General features: G+C 31.0%; 1 long non-coding RNA gene across 1 annotated transcript; it reads left to right on the top strand.

Moving 5' to 3' along the window:
- The first annotated feature begins 10,226 nt into the window (after positions 1–10,226).
- Positions 10,227–17,531, top strand: LOC142318431 (uncharacterized). The gene is made up of 3 exons (XR_012754908.1): positions 10,227–10,313; positions 11,516–11,670; positions 17,325–17,531. It is a non-coding gene; the product is annotated as an uncharacterized LOC142318431 (long non-coding RNA).
- The last annotated feature ends 1,115 nt before the right edge of the window (positions 17,532–18,646 follow it).

Raw genomic sequence — 18,646 nt, 5'->3', positions numbered from 1 at the left:
TCTTCAGTGTTGTCTTTTTTGTTTTTTAAAACTTAATGGATTGTTTTTTTTTTTTACTGTAAAATTTTTTCTCCTTGTGTTTAACAGTTTTATTATATAGTTATTTTTTCTTTTGTACTAGTGATATAGTGAAGCTCACTAAATACATTTAGATGTGAACCTTTTTCCTTCTCTGTTTACCTTATTTAATCTCTTACTTTTCTTAATATAGTCAATAAAGTATTTTTCTTCTATCTAATTTCTCTTGATAAGTTGAGCTGTTGTTGTTTCTTTTATATTAAAAAATTGATTAGCTTAAATCTTTTTATGTAAGCGTTATGATGTAGCAAAACTTAAAGTAATATACTTCTACATGAAATGCTAATAAAATTAAATTTGAAATAAATTGATCGTTGTTCAGTTATTATTTAATCATTGTTAAATATAATTGACTTTTTTTTTAGTTTTACTGGCAGTAACTGCTATGGTCATTAGCCCAATGGAAAATATAGCAGATGAAAAATTTCATACCTGACTTCTTAATTTTTTTACATTATTTAGGTAGATTTCATAATAAATTTAGCGATTGTAAAGTATACTATAATTCAATTTCTGGAAAATTTCTACATATCTTTGTGTTTCACGTCCTCCCAGACCCCAAAATCACAATCAGCTCAAAAGTTTATATATACATATATATATATTTCACTTTCAAATTGTTCCTTAAAAATAACTTGTCACAAAATCTCAGTTAAGTTCATTAACATTCAAAATCAGAAAAGGGGGCTGCATTTTCGAATAAAAAAATATCACTATAACTTAATTATTAAGAAAAATATAGAATTCATTTAAAGTTGTTACTACTCTATGGATAAGGGCCTAAAACTTATATAAGTAAAGTTTTTTGATATAGCCAACCATTGGCCCAGGGTGTGTAAAAATGTAGTTTTGAAGACAAAAAGTTATACCCTCCCTAGGCACAGTAGGCAATCGGTTTAAAGTGGTTGTTAGTGCTCCAAACATTACCTAAAACTTATGTTCTTTAACAATTTTTGATATGACCTACCCTTACGACAAGGGATGACCAAAATGCTCCTGAAGTTGTAAAAAGATGGGGCATGTTATATGCCTAACATGAGAAACTTTTTTCACATGCAACTATCGTCATATTGAGTAAATTTGAAGTTTTTCTTAACTTTAAGGTGGAAATATTTTTTTAACACTGATGAAATCTACCTCTGCCTTCCAGCATGTCGAAGGGATTTTTTTTTATTCAAATATTTATTTAGTCCTTCAGATGTTTATTAAAACATTATAAATGGTCTGATATTTTACATTATTCATGCATGTGAAACACCACTGTATATGTGAAACATGTGAGGTGTTTACATGTGCAGTATTCATTCAACCCAGATGTAAGAATTTTTGAAAACAGTTCTTTTTTCAGATGGCTTAATTCAGCTTGTTTCTGGAGTGTAGGGCCATTGATGATGTGCACTGTGTTTTATAGTCTGCTCCAGGTACAAAGCTGAACATACTAAAGCCGTTAGAAAGCTTGCGAGAATCAATTTTGTTTTTGATCTGCAAGTAAATTGGAAGACCAAAAGGTTGTGGAACATAGTTTGCTGGCTTCCTTAGATTCTTAGCCCTGTGGAGGATGGCTGAGGGTGTCTGATGCTATTATAGAATAGCAACCTGTGTAGCTAGGGGCCTGCCTGGGTGCTTACTACCTACCAAGGTAGGTGTTTTGGCATGACGTCCCAGTAAGCTTAGATATTTGCTGTTAGGATGAGAATGGATCTTTGGATAAATGTGTGATGAAGCTGCAATATGGGAGGGTGTAGGCATTACCCTGCTTCTGAAAGCAGACCAGAGCAGAGAAAAATAGGGTAAGTTTTCATTAGAAGCTTATTAAATTTGTGAATCTGTTTCTTGATTTATGAGTAAACAAGAAGACTTTGAGTAAATTGAATTGCAAGACAGAATTATTTTTTGCGATCAACATTTTGTTTTATAACACAAAACTTAATTGGTGTGAGAGTAGTACTTTTGGTGTCTAAAGACTCAACCAAGTAATGATCTGAGTGCACATTCTAATTGAAGTTAGATAAGGGAAGAATTTTTGTGTGAAACCTTCAGTGTTAGAGGAAGGCATGGGAATCACACTTCTACAAATCGGTTTACTTGATTGAGAGTTGTAAGTTATGGTAGGTGGATCATGGTTGGAAGAAGGCAATGGTAAGTTGTGTAAATACAATGATGGAAGTGTCTGCAAAGGCATTTGCATTGTTGGCTTCCTGACAGAGGCCAGACTGATGACTGTGAAGTGATACCAGGTTTAGAGGGTCTAAAAGATGACCTCTGGTAAAATGGTAAAACCCGTCAGGACTAGGACTAGAGGGGTATGTGGTGACTGGGATTATCACAAGGTGGAGGGAGTCTTCCCTATGGGGGTCAGGATGTGGTAAAGAGCTTGAGCTGTACTGCAAACCGCTTAAAAAAATAAATAAATGTCACAAATGACTGACAAAGTACACTGCACAAATGAAACACAACATTGAAATAAATATAGCAAACAGAGAACTAACACTTCTGTTAGCCATTAAGTTACAAGGAAAAATCAATATAATCGGTTACAGATCTTAAAATAAAATGAATCGCGTACATTTAATTTGGTTTAAAAATTAATTTTATTTCATTTGTAATTTTTACATTTTTCATATGTAAAAAAAAACTTGTAAAATAACTGTGGTGTATGAATAATAGAAACACATTTTTTGTACATTTCTATAAATATAAATAATATTCTGATTTTTATAATAGCTGTTAAAAAACATGTAACAAAATAAATAATTGTTGCTGCAATGCACCCGTACACATATAAACATAACATAGATTTTTAACATACATACATTTTAAAATTACACTCTATGAATCATGAGACCTTGCCGTTGTTGAGGGGGCTTGAGTGCTCAGTGATTCAGAGTAGCTGGACTGAAGGTACAGCTGTATCGGAGAGGTATCTGTTGAGAGCCAGACTAAAGAATGATTAATGAAAGAAGGCAGCAGCTCTTTCAGTAGTTGTTTACGGCATAGGTCGGGAGGACTTACGGCCATAGCAACAACAGTTAATCTTCAGTACTGTGCAGCTGAAAGCAATGGAAAACCACAGCTGCTTTTTTTTGCAAGAAAATGTAACTCTCTGCATATTCATATATAGTAAAGATGGAGGCGCCTACCTTAGTAAAATATTAAAAAAGAACATTTTATGAGTCTGAGCGGAATGTTGGTAGGTTAGAAAATTTAAAGAGGTAAATGAATAGATTTAACGTAGATGTAGCAGGAATTAGCAAGGTTTGGTAAGAAGAGGAAAACCGACTTTTGGTCAGGTGATTTTAGAATAATTAACACAGCTTCAAATAAAGGGCAGGCAAGGAGTAGGTTTCATATTGAACAAGAAGATAGGGAAGAGTAGATCTGATTGAAATCCTTTTACAAATATAATTGATTTACTTCTATATTGTTTTATTGACATAAATTAATTGAACTGTCTTTGTATAGGTGAACACTAGACTGAACAATTATCAAAACTGTAACTGAGCTTGTAATTTATTACGGGATAAAACAAACTCATACAAATTACATTTAACATTTTATTATATGTTTTTTAGTTACTTTAAAGAAACTTGTTTTTTTGTAAGTTGTGTTCTTTGTAGAATCAGAAGTTTACATCCCTGAATGTAAAATTAATATATTACAAATTAATAATTCTGTTGAATTAAATATATAAAATATGCATACTGACGGTATTCCTTTTTTGAGCTTAGCAATCCCAAAACAAGAAGATGAATCTTTGGCATTATTTTAAATGTAAAAATGGATTTAATTTTTTTGAACTTCCTGATAATTTTAATTTTATGAATCTGAGTTTTAAAGGATAGAGAAATATGGTACAAATAAGAATCGAATACCTACTTGGTGAGCTCTTAATCAAAAATTTATATTGTTTTCACGTTTAATCATCTCAGTCATTCCAGAAGTTTCTACATAATGCTTCATGCATTGCCACTCAAACCCTCTTTCGTAATCTAGTACTCGAATGATGAATTAATATGAATAAATAGAGAATAATGAACTTTTATTTGCATTTGAAGCTATTAAATTGATCCCATTAAATTCTCTCAGAATGACAAAGCGCAATATTTTAAAAGAAAACAGATATAAATTAAAATACAACTGAATATAGGGAGAAAGGAATAAAGCAGACGAAATCTAATTTTAAATAAAGTAGATTGGCTATATATTAAAAATAACATTAATAATTTATTTGATTGAATGAAAATAGGTGTGAATGGTTAAAATATTTACTAGCATCGGTCAATAAGATTTTAAAAAATCTCTAAATTCACAAATAAATGTTAACCCTTCCCTTCAGCAACATATTCAAAAGAACTTTAAGTCAATATATTTTACAGCTACACTAATAGGACAGGGTAGGATAAAAATATTTTGTGGATAAAATGTGTATTTTATATGTTTATAAATATATTTATATTTTTATTCTGCATTAAATTTAGTAAAACAACAAGCTTAAGAAAAACATGAATTCTACGGCTTACGAAAAATAATTTTTTTCTTTACGATTGTAAAGAAATTGCGGTTTGTAAGTTTAACTCAGTTACCACCCTGCAAAAACGGCCATCCCGAATAATTTTCGGCCACACAGTTGCAGATAATTTTTCATGTACTGAACAATATTATGCTCCACACTTTTTTCCCTTGCTTCCGAAAGTAATTTCTTACAAATAAAAACCGGTAATACCCTTTTAGGAAATTCCACATAATACTACTGAAAACTACTATGATAAACGCATAATGTGCAACAATAAAACAATATAGTTCAAAACATAAATCCCGACCCAATACTTGCTTACATAAAACATGATTAATAAAATACAAAATTAGATACAGACGATGCAATATCACCTATATATACATAAAAATACAATACACTTAATACATACAGAAACTAATTTCACCCAGCTACATATATCTACTAATATGCAATACAATGAATAATAATGAAATACACAATAATAAAACACAAGCCCCGACCGAAAAAGAGCACATCAACACAACCCTTGCGAGGTACTCCTACTCGCCATTCTTTGTCTCTCTTACACGCACAAAGCCTCAACCATGGCAGTTATACTCCGCCACGCTGCTTCCGAGGCAAGCATCTTAGGGACTACATTCCCGACCCTTAACTCCCCAAACTCATCCACTACTGGGCGCCTTACATCATGCCACCGCCCACAACATGTTATGGGGAGTTAACGACCCTACAATACTGACATAGAGCAGAAGCCCAATTCCCAATCGTATGAAGATATGCCCCAAAGCAGCCATGGTTACTCAAAAACTGTGTCAGCTTATAAGAACGTCCTCCTCACCCAGACAATTATTTCTGCGATGAGGGATATGGTCATTCACCCGTTCTCGACTCTCTCCATCTCTCCTGCCACTGGTTGATAAGCCATGTACACGCGTCACCGGCCGCCGTACCCCGCTCATCTGCTACGAGACTCAAGAGTGGAACTTCGACAATGAAAAACACCGCCTCTTTGGATACAGTGCTGTACGCACAAGCAATCTGCAAGGCAAGCATTCTCTGCAGCCCATCCAGGTGCTCCCTGGCCCGCCTGGTGCTAAGGGCTGTAATCCATACGGAGCCCTATACAAACACACCGACTACGCCACAGAGGCGAGGAGTCTCCTCTTGCTGGTAGATGGGCTGCCAAGAATTCTCATTAGCTTCGCTAGGGCACTAACTCGTCCTCATTGCTATTCACCTCGCAAGTGTGCTCAAGAAAAGTCCTCCGCCTGTCCAACCAAACGCCAAGGTACTTAGCCTTGCTGGTGGTCGCAATATCAGTTTCACCGACTCAGGAAACGATGGGGTCAAGCCTTCTGCCAGCCAAGACCACTGCTACCGTCTTCCGTTCTGCTAATTTAAGGCCATTTGACTCGAGCCACTCCTTTGCCATGCAAATTGCTGCATTGCCCTGTTCAGCCACTTCTTGTTGTACTACTAGGGCCGTGACCCTTCCGGATACCCGATTCTGAACACAACATCGTATGCGACGTTCCATAGCAGAAGCCCGAGAACCGAGCCCTGCGACACATCACCCTCCAACTCATGGGTAATTTGCATTACTTCAGAGTTGGCGACTACATACCTACGGGACAGGTACAGATTTACGATCCGCCGGAGTACGCACTTGCACCACGTCTCTCCACTTCATCATGAGTCACTCGCCAGGGCAGGGTATAGCAAGCGTTTTCAACAACCGGAATCATTCTGATACGCCAGGAACCAGCAGCAGCCTCATCGACCAGCTTCATTACTCGGTTGAGAGAATGCACTGTGAACCTACCTTTGCAAAAACAATACTACCTACCCTAGCATGCAACTCGGTCGTCAATCTACCCACAAGAAGGCGCTCGAATAGCTTATCGAGTGTACTCCGTAGGCACAAAGGACGGTAGCCAGTGACATTAACTTCCTGATTCCTACCCTTTTCCAATAGCACCAACCGAGCAACCTTCCAAGCATCTGGCACAAAGTCATGTGTAAGCAGTAGTTGGCAGCATCTTGTAGCTTTTGCGGGACCACATTGACCAGGACTTGCACTGCATCACTCGGTGTTTCTAGATGGACTAAATGGTGATGCCATCTAGTCCAGTATTCTATTATAAATATTTTATCAAAAATTAATCCAAAGATGAAAAAATAAAATCATTAAACTTATCAAGAAATTTTTTTAATATATTTAATAATTATATTATTGTAACCTCAAACAGTCAGACATTAATTAACTCTTGGAATACTTTGTTTTTATCCAATAAACCCATCAGCAGTTATGCTAAAACCTAATTTACGCTTAAATATTTATTAATAACATGAATAATGTACATAAAAAACCTGTTACCCATTATTTTAAGTAAACACATATATACTGTTATAGTTAGTGTTAATCTCTATAAATATTAGTGTAGCTAGCATGTAAATGTTAGTAGTTAGCAATTAGTATGGTAATTGTTAGTAACATTTTTTTTTTGCGTACATATTAATGTTGCTATATTTCAGCAAGCATTAACGAAATGATAAGATATGTTTTTCTTTTAAGACATTATAAATTTAATCTGCTCAGAAGGTTGACATAATAATTATTATTACATATGTGCCTATCAATTAATTATAGCAAACCAAGAATGGGTTGATAAAATCATAAATATTGAAAGAATTGATAAGAAGACAATAAAAATATTAATTATTTACAAAATTTCTTTTTAAATTTAATGTATATAAAGGGTTGACAGGATATTTGTTTATTAAAATATTATATGAAACAAGAAATCTAAAGCATTGTGAAAATAAAAGTTTCTGTTATCATACCTGACCGTGAAATAATTAATATAAAGGAATGTAAAAATAAAATTATTGATATAAACATAAAACGATTATTTACAATTCAGCTAAGGGTAAATAATGAATGAAATCATAAGGATGTGTATGTAAAAGACAGTTTAAAAATTAATCCACATTCCTCAAGGACATGGGGGTGGTAAACCATGAAAGAATGGTTGAAAATTTGTGTTGCTAGGGTGAAATGCAAAATAAGTGGTTTGCTAAACAAAATAATTTTTGTTTATATAAATAAATTACAAAGTAAACTGCTAACGTTTCCACATTAATTTTAGGGTTGATTAGGTCAAGATAGGACAAGATTAACTTTTTAACTGTGATTTGGGTTACAGCCACCTCTGAAACAATATGGCCTGCAATAAAAAAAGGTACCAATAAATATAAATTTTTTACATTCTAATTTTTTAATAATTTTGTAAAAAAAATGTCTATTAAGAGGATGAATACAAGGAGAGCGAGTAGTGGAAGTAGTTGGAGTGAGGTTATCCTAGAACAGTCATTCTTTTTATGGAAGATAAAAATAATAGCAGAAAATGTTAATTATCACACTGAGGAAGGGGAATGAAAACCAGTAATTACTAGCTATATTTTTAGTAAATTATTTAGTATTTGTGAATAAAAAAGCAATTACTACTTCAGTTAATTTTATCAGTATTTATTGAAATACTATTTACCGATACTACTAAGTAAATACTGAAATTTGGGGGAATAATACGTTTCATTTACTTAAATTTATCAGTTATTACTAGCTCGTTGATTGTTAGTAGTAATCATACTAAAAACATTTACAGTTTAATAAAATGGCTGCATTTATGAGCATTTGTACTGTAAAAACAGTGTGTGGTGTAAGAACAATCAGTGGTGATCAGTACAAGAAAATTTGTGTTTGTGAAAGAATCTGTTGAGTTTTTGACAATATTTTTTTTACCTGAAACAAATGAAACTAGAAGAGTTACTTTAAGCATGCAACAAAAAACTGAAGTTTTTCTCAGACATTAATCATATCCAGGATTTCAGAATGGTGTTAGCAAGGATTTCATACAGAAGAACTGATACAAAAGCATTCAATTATGTTCTCGAAAAAGCAGTTTTTAAGGAAAATTGATGGATAATTTTTTTCTGAAATGCAACTGAAATTGCTAAAGCCAAAGGAAAGTGGAGTATTAGATTCAAAATTCCATATGTAATTGATGCTGTTGATTGTAGAAAAAAATAATTATATTTCATTATATAAACTAAAAGGATTTGCCAGACAACAAAGTATCCAGCACTGAAGCCGTATGATCTGGAAGCACTCATGATAGCTGGATTTTAAAACCCAGCATAATTAGTAATGACATTTGTAAATTTAGATCTAAATTCATCAGGTTCTATAAGTATTTTCCAAATTTAAAGCAATATTACACAAACAAGTTGCTCTTCAAAACTTTTAATCTTTTTTTTATACAAGAAAAAATTTACAATTTTCTTTTGGAATGTTGAGTATAGGATCCAGGCCAACCTTTTCTATCCACTTCTTCGAATTTTTATTAATCAATCAAGTTGCTGTTATCACAACGGTAATGACTTTACTGAGTTCAGTCTGTAAATTTCCTTATACTCTATTGCCAGAGGGTTGTACTTAGTTATTTTATCTACTCAGCCTTAATAATATTGTGATCAGATATCAATGAGAAGAGCAGTCTTTTCTTTAATGTTGTGGAGAACCACGTCTGGCCTATTCGCAGCAATAATTTTATCAGTATTTACCGAGAGATCTAACACAGTCTATAGTGCTCATTTTCCAGCACAGGCCTCGCCTTATTCATAACAAGGACACTGTTCCCTGTCATCTACGAGTCCTAATTTCAACGCGAACGCCTGATGAACAGTGTTTAATGTAAGATCGTGGTGATGCAGATTTCCTTGTCAGCCAGACTGGCGCACTCAGTTATAAAATGATCAATTGTCTCCGATAATTGGTGACACATCCCGGACTCATCACTGATTTTCTATGAACTGTTTGTAATTGTTCATCGCAACGACCTTATCCTGGATGGCATGTAAAAACCTTCAGTTTCTCTAAATAGAAGTCCGTCCCTCAGCCAACGCGTTTATGCGACCTTATTAGCATTTTCGTGGTAATGGACAAATCTACCGTGGAGCGCCTTAGATTTCCATGCTTGGATCCTATGTCTAGTTGTAATGATACTATGTAGAAATTGTCAACATTCAGATTTAGAGGGGAGTAACCCTTGTCAGATGCAACTACTGCTTTGTCCAATGATGATGTTTCAGATCTGGAGAGAAAATATCACTTCATTGAAGCAATGTGTCTGTTACAAAGTGATTTTAGGTCGAGGAGGCCTCTATCATTTTCTTTAAGAGATATTTAGACATTTGACTTCGGATTTAGGGTGATGCATTCTGTATTTTGTCGGCGATGCGCGTACAAAGATGTTCATGTTTCAAGATATCTGGGACCAATAAACATCTCCTAACAAGTATATGAGAACATTGTTATTATTATTAAATGCTGGCTTAGTATTTTTTTTTAATTTTAATAAATTACAATCGCTTCTAAGAATTTTATGAAAATTTCAGTACAATTTTTATTTTTACATTAAACCACTTAACTTTTCCGTGAATGAAAAATTATTTTTAAGTATGTTGTGCAATATTATACGTATGTATTTATATTTTTTTTCCAAGATTATATCCAGAGGTCGTATGTATTAAAGTATACAATTGCATGTGTTGGCATCACTGATCAATTTGTGGGAAAGCGTTGTTAGGAAGAGATGTAGTAGATGTTCTAATTTTATTATTGTGTACTTGTTGGTGTTTACTTTGTTTATCTGGCTAAGTAAGTAATGTTATGCTATTCAAATATAAATCAATAGAATTTAAGTTTGAATTTTTTGTATTGATCAATTATTGGTGTGAACTTTAACCAGTCATGTAAATTGTTCTAATTTTAACCCACCGGTCTGGTCTAGTGGTTAACGCGTCTACAAAGGTCTACACACACACACACACACACATAATTTGAAATGTAGAACAAAGATGTGTGTAAACAAAGATTTACAAACCAATATTATCAATCTATTTCACTGACATATAATAAAAAGAACTTCAGTGAACCTGTGCTTATTGACATCTATATATTTAAACAAGCTTGCATTGTTTTTTGAATTCTGCTTAATCTGAATAATGTTAGTATTTTTCCCTATTTTTGGTAACATTTATTATTGTGGGCATGTTGAAAAAAAAAAAGTGTATTCTAAAATGGGGCATACAAATTAGAAAAAGTTTTTAGATAACAAGAGTGTGGGCTGGTGGTTCAGCTTGTAATGGAATTTATTATTACCTTTTTGTATAGTTTTTGGTTGGGGATTCCTCCATTAAATCCAAAATGGCAGCTTCCAACTCGTGATGTTTTGTAGTAAACTTAATTTAACATTTTTATTAAATAAGTAAGTTATTTGTATATTTTTAGTCACAGGAACCAAGTGGTATAGTGAGTGTTCAAAAATCTTATAACTGGGAGATCATTAGTTCTAGTTTTCATGATGTCTTTTTTTTTTTAACTTATTATTTAAATAAAACACATGAAATAATGTTAGGTAAATATATTTATAAGAAATAGCAAGGTGATCAGGATGTAGAAAAAAAAATTTTTTTAATTTAATTAAAAATTCATCTTCAGAGTAATTATTTAATAGTGCCATCACAAATGAATCAATATCAAATATAACCTCATTCAAGCCACTATAAAACATAAAGAACAGTCATTAAGGAATTATAAGAAAGCTGTCTATGAGAGGTGTTTGGAAGAGTCTATTTAGTAATGTTGTTGTTTGATTTAATTCAGTAATATTTTGAAAGGATTTTGTTTGTCAAAGGTAAGAAGGAAATACCTTTGTCGTTATTTCATTCTGTTTCATCTGTTGTTTTCATGATTGTTTCTGTAATTTGCTGCAGTAAAATTAACCCTTGCTCCCTTGTTATTTAATTTCTGGCTGATTTTGCATATTTTGATTTAATTATTTTGTTTGGATTTTTCAGTTCAAGTTGCTAGATTTTGAATTGAATTGTTACCTTGGCTTCTTGGTAGTTTAATGATCTTTTAAAGTACTTGCTGGAATTTTGCAATTGTCTTTGCTGTTGTGGCCTAATTTTCTATTTTTACCCTAAAACAAAGACTGTACAATTGCTATTTGGTAAGTATGTTAAATTTTAAATTGTATTTATTTATTTAATTGATATAGACAGGCATGAAACCCATGAATACAAAATCATATTAAAAAATCAACATAATTACATAACAAAATTATCATTCATAAGTTAGAATAGCTCTTGAAAAGGTTAAGGTATTAAGTGTACTTTACATAGTATAGGTGGCATAGTAATAGATAATCTATGTGAGTTGATTGAACCATGAAAATTAAGTCAAAATAATTACTAAAAATTTTAGTAGCAAATATTAAATCTGTCCTGATCAGAAATCTCTCAATTCTTGGTATTTTTAACAAATTAAAGATATGAATAAAGTTATGATTGGTAATAGAATCATAGAATTGGCATAGAATCACATGCAACACATGTAAAAAAAATTCTATGTGGTATTTCAGGTAATTTTAATTGCAAGTCAGCAAAAGGTCACCAAACAACAGAGTTTATTAATTTTAATTTAGTACTTCATAAATGCATGACCTAAAATTTTAATTAAAATTTGTAGAGTCTCTTAATAAAATTTATCATTTTTAGTGACTTACAGTATTACCAGTTTATTCATTGAAGGATAACTTGCTATCAAAACATACAGCTAAGTCTTTAATAGAAGATACCTTTTGTATTGCAGTATTATTTTATATTATTCAGCTGCACAATTATATCAACATTTTCAAACCTTCCAAATTGAATATGAAATTAATTTTTTTAAAGTTAGCAGAAATAATATTTTTGCTCACAGTTCAAGTTGATTGGAAGTAATTGAATATCAACTAGATTTGTAATCGGCTTAAACAATTTCATATATCATCTGCAAAAAATTTAAAAAATGCGAATAGCCTATGAATAAACAGTAATTTATAAATACAAGGAAAATTTGAGAACCCAAATGCATGCCTTGTCTTAATCCATATCTAACATAAATAGGCTTAGAGATAAAATTATCAATTTTAACATAAGGAATTCTGTTTGTACGAAATGGATATATCCAAGACAACAATTTATTATAAAATCCACACGCAGCAAGTTTTTTAATAAGTAATTTGATATTAACTACACCAATGGCACAACGAAAATCAGTATAAAATGATTCAAGATATGAAAGAATGATTGAAGAGCTTAGTTAAAAACTGTACAAAAAAGACAGAGCGTTTCTTCACTAAAAGAGGATGATTATATTCTGGGCCTACGAAAGAGTTATCATTAACTCAAATGGCCTTTTCAGTATCATTCTCAGTTAAAATAATGCAGGAATCGTTACAGTTAAATGTAATTTTAGTTAAGGAAAAATCGTTAATATAGACACTTTCACATTTTTAAGTGAAAAGGTTATATAATATTGGCGCCCTTATTAGCATACTCACTTCAAAAAGCGTACAAGATGGATAAGATCTGCTGTTGTCATTTTTATTAGCAAATTTTTAAAAAAATCTTTGACAAAGAGTATTGCATACAATTTCTTTTTAAATAATTCTTAATAATAAATAGATTACGTTTTTGAAGCTTATGGAATTTTTTGTTATTAATAATTGCGATAATAATTTCACTAGAGAACTGCTTCGAAAATTAATTTTTTTTTATAAGTAGTTTTGGTACATGACATTCAACAATATTACTGTAGTTGTCGCCATGAAAGATGCTACTTGCGTTTAAACTGTTGTATATCTGTTAAAAAAATCACACAATAAATGAAGGTGTTATTGGAAACTGCAGTTATTTTTTAACTAAATGGATTCAGCCAATTTTAGTTACCATCATATATTTCAAAATGAGGGATGGGTCAATCCATTTGATGTGAGGCAAGGATGGTTTGACCAATTAAAAAAAAAAAAATTGAAACTTACCCACTTGGTTCCACATGTCTCAGGACCTTAAAAGTATTCTTTTAAATTATTTTAGTAAGTCAGGAGAATTTCGTATGTTCCTTCACAGCGAAAGTTATTTAGTTTATACAGTCTTAATAACTAATTTATAACAGTTTTATTTAAGCATTTTTCCTGTGGTGGCCATTTTTGTTACGGTGCGCACACTTATTTTTGTGATTGTAAGGGCTTACAAAAAGATTCATAACTAAAGAAAACCATTAGTCCTGAAAGTATAAAACAAAAAAAAAAATTATTCATATTTTCTCAAGGTATAAGATTGTTTCAGTGGTTTATTTACATATCTCTCGTCTTTCTGTGTGAAAATTACCAATAAAGTTGAACATGAAAAATACAGAAATTTCACTTTTGGTCATTTTTTTTTTCAAGAGGCAGTGATGGCATGCACAGTTTGAATTATTATTTTTATATGTAGGTATATGTTAGTAGTTTTACCATAAATAATATTAATGGTGATATACATACCCCTAAATTTTTATGATTTTTGAAAACTAATTTTTTTACAAAAAATTAAAATTTTGGCTTTAAATAACTTTCATGGGGTTAGCAATAAAAATCTCTAATGTGGACAGCTTACAGTGTTTTTGTAGATTTTTATGGAAAATAAAATAGTGTCTTGTGTATTGTACTATTAAAAAATTATAACCTCTCAAAAATCATGAAAACCCTGTTAAAAGCTATATGATTTTGACTCTCTAAATAAGTTCTCCAAGGGGGTTTGTTGTCTTCTTTGCACTTGACAGTTTTTATATATTTTTATATTTAGCGCCTGTGCTGTTGAAGTTAATGTTTTCAATATTTTTTAAAATTGTTTTTTATTACTTACATTAGTTATAGTAATAGTTTTTTTCAGTAATTTAATTATAAATTAACCAATAACAGTAACCTAAAACAATTTTGATTTAAAAATATTTGTAAAACATACCCAAACTGAGATCTCAATAAGTAGCTCACATCTTTTTTTCAAGAATTCATCTTTATATATTGGTGTATTTTTGTTCACCAAAATAAAATTCTAACGAAGAAAAACTAAATTGTAGCAAAATTTTAGTAATTATTCAATGAAATAGCCTGTTTTTGTAGCAATGAAAGTTTATTGTTTAGTGTGGTTAAGCAACAGCTGTGATATCTCTTCTAATATGTCTCTTGGAAAAATGAACCTGCAGATCATCATTTTCAAGGCTAATATCTACCATTTCTATCCACCATTGATAGTCATACACACAAGCAATAGAGTCTTTTTCCCTAAGTGAAAGTGGTGGAATACTTGACAACAGATGATCTTCTTAGTCCTTGGAGTCTGAAGTAAAGTAACATCTTACAATGCCTTTTGACACAAGAACATATTTATGGTAGCTTCTAATACCTTAATTTTTAATTAATTTTGATGGAAGTGATACACCCAAAATGCTACAACCAGCATCCAATCGTTCAATTATGTGATGTGGGGCAATATATTGCTCTTGGTCTTTACATTCGTATAGTTCTTTGTTCTGCTGAAAAAAAATACTTTTGAAACAGTTAACACAAAGAGACTTTCCAGGTACTAAATTTAAATTTGGAAAATGTGTTCTTTTAGAGCTTGCTCTAATGTTATTTGTCAAGTTTTTCTTAACTGTTTTTTTTATGAGTTCTCAAAGGGTTGCAACAGAACTGTCAATGCAGGTGACTGAATGTTGACAAAAACATTTTCGTGATATTTACAAACACTAGTGACATCTGAATTAACATGTAAAAAAATAAGTTATTTGTTTTCATCAGTAAATTCACAAATTTTAATGAGTTCTTTTGGCACTGTACCAGTACAATGTTTTGACACTCTTCATTCACATAAATTCCTATGGGACATTGTTCTTCCATTGTTTTACTTGAAAAATAATGTAAAAATTTAAATAATTTTAAAATTTGGTAATATAATGATGAAAACTTATTTATTTAATAAACACTTTCAAAAATAGGATAAAATTTGTGACACTTGGTAAAGATGTGAACAGGTCACTGACTAATGTCAGTCACACCAGTCTGTAACTGCGAAGCTAAATGATGCAACATGCATAAATGAGCATGTTGCAGCATGAATTTTCCTGATGACTGGAAATGAATTCAAGCGCCTGTTATGAGATGAGCACTGCAATTGAATGGTTCAAACAAGCCTATTTCAACTATAGTATTAAGTATAAAGATATTAAATCGCCAAGAAGAAAGAAATCCCTTTTATTAAGTCAAAATTGTATTGCTTGTAACAAGTTTTTCATGATTTTTGAGAGGTTATAATTTTTTTATTAGTACAGTACACAAGAAACTATTTTATTTTCCATAAACATCTACAAAAACACTACAAGTGGTGGAAATAAAAATTTTTTATTACCAGCCCGTCAAAATTATTTGAAGCCAAAACTTAAATCATGTAAAAAGATTAGTTTCCAAAAATTCATAAATATTTAGGGTTAAGTATTATATCACTATTCATATTATTTATGGTAAAACTACTAACAATACCTACATGTAAAAAAATAATTCAAACTGTGTTTGGCATCCTCGCCTCATAAAAAAATTACCAAAAGTAAAATTTCCCTGTTTTTCAAGATCAAATTTATCGCTAATTTTCTCGTAGAAAGAAGAGAGATAGGTAAATAAACCGCTAGACCACTCTTTCACCCTGAAAAAATATGAATATATTACTTTTTGGTTCATTCTTTCCGGACTTACAGTTTTTTAGTTACGATTGTTTTCATAAACCCTTGCAATCACAAAAATAGGTGTGTGTACCATAACAAAAATGGCTGCCACAAATAAACTGCTTAAATAAAAAAAAAAAAATTTTAATTTTAAGGTCCTGAGACATGTGGAAAACAAGTGGGTGAGTTTCAATTTTTTTTTGGTGGAATTGGTGTCAATTCTTGGGTCACATTAAATGGATTGACCCAGAAAGATATTTGGAATATATGTAAATTTGTACAATGTAACAAAAAATAAATATGGTGCAAAAACAAAAAAAAGTTTCTATGTGTAGAAATTTACTTTTATAATTGAGATTAATAAATTCCTTAATGTGTGTGTGCGCGTGTGTGTGTTTCCTGAATGAATTGCAAAAATTCAGTTAAAAACCCGCAGTAAAATAAACACTGATAAAAAATAATTCCTCTGTAGCAGAGATTTGAGTGTACAAGATTACACATTGTTTACATATCATTCTCATCTAATTGGCCCATGGTAGGGTAGTTTTATTGTTAACTACTTGAACAAATTGCAACATACACATTAAGGGAATAAAAAGTATATATATATATATATATATATATATATATATATATATATATATATATATATGACAGCATTTAGAACCACTGCTTTCTTTCCTTTCCATATTAATTCTACACAGTCTAATATGAATTTGGTTGTCAACATTATTTTTCCCTCCTTATCACACACTGTATGAATTTCATTTTTAATTAAAGTAGATTTATATTGTTTTTGTAGCTTATGGAACTCTCTTCTTATTAATAAATTTATATTCATGATCAATATCAAATCCTGCTTAGGTATGACATTTTTCATACACTATAAAGTGACATTTCCATGTTCCATGCACTAGCTTCATGCTTATTTTGCGATAAAAAAATTAATATTGTTTACAATCAATTTTTATGAGAAAATGCAATCATATATTCTTATTTAGTAAATTCTGACTATTATAAGATGAATATTTTTATAATCTGTTAAGTATTTATGAGAAATAAAATTAGATTTCAAAATTTTAGGTAACATTATCTCTGATGATCGTGATAAATTATATTTATCATGATAAAAAATTTCACCGTAAGCAATATTAACACTACTGTCAGTAAGATTAGAAAAACTAAATCATGAGAATTACTCGAACAGTTTAACAAATTATTTGATTGCAGAAGCTTACAATTTGTAAAAAACAACATCATCTTGTAAGGTAGTGTTGTTTTCAACACCCATTTATATGGTGAGTAACAGCATTTTTAATATTTATATTTGTATGGCAACATTTAGCAAAAGAAACATTTCTTAGGTTTTCCATATAAACCCTGGCACAGTAAAGTCACCTAATACTAATAATAATTTAACTGTTGCTGCGCTGTTTGTGTATGATAAGCGAATTACATATACAATTTATTTTACTTTTATAAATTGTACAATAAATCATAAACATATTTACTTTGTAGCATTTATTTATTGCTTTTTATTACAGAAAATAGATTCAGTACAACTGAAAGAGGAGGAACTGCTTGAAATTATGAATAATCAAAACAGATCTCTAACAATTGAAGAGTTTAACTTAGTTAAACCAGAAAATTTAAAAGTTGAAAATGAAGTGGTAAGTGTTAGATTTTATATACAGTGGCACACCAATTATCCAGATGGACATTTCAAGGCCAAATCTGGATAATTGAAAAGGGTAATTTAAAAAAGGTTGTGTGATTCTATATTTAATAGGTAATACAATAAGTAAAAAAAATAAAAGGTAAATGTGTTTCAGTTAAATTAAGAAGAAATTTGAAAAATGAAAATACAATGTACAGTGTAAGAAAAAAGAGATAGTAATATGGTACAAAAGATACACTATATCGACATTTGCTTTTATAATCACTTTTACAAAGGTTTGTATATATATATATATATTTTGTTACTAATATTTGTTGAGTTGCAAATAGGCAGTTAATTAACACTGCTGTAACAGCTGATTTTTGAAGTCAAAAGGTTGTAAAGTTCAAATCCTAGTAAAATTTAGTTGCTTTTATAGACAATTAAAATCTAAACCATGGATACCTATAGACTTTGATTGTTGGGGCTCAATAAACCATATGTCACAGGAATGTTACGCCTGAGTGTACAAGACTACACATTGTTTACATGTCATGCATATCATCCTCATTTAAGTGGATGTTCGTGGGATAGCCTTATTGTTACTAGTTGATTACTAGTTTCAAAAAGAGTAATGACAATATTAGTGGTGTAGCCATGATTAGGAGTTTTTACAATTTGTGTGCCTGCATCTACATATGCTATCAAATTTTATTTTCATATATCCAGTTTCTGGCTCTGAAATGTC

Source organism: Lycorma delicatula, chromosome 1 (genome assembly GCF_047948215.1).
Source record: "Lycorma delicatula isolate Av1 chromosome 1, ASM4794821v1, whole genome shotgun sequence".
NCBI classification, from domain to species: domain Eukaryota; kingdom Metazoa; phylum Arthropoda; class Insecta; order Hemiptera; family Fulgoridae; genus Lycorma; species Lycorma delicatula.
This window is presented reverse-complemented; position numbering and strand designations above follow the sequence as displayed.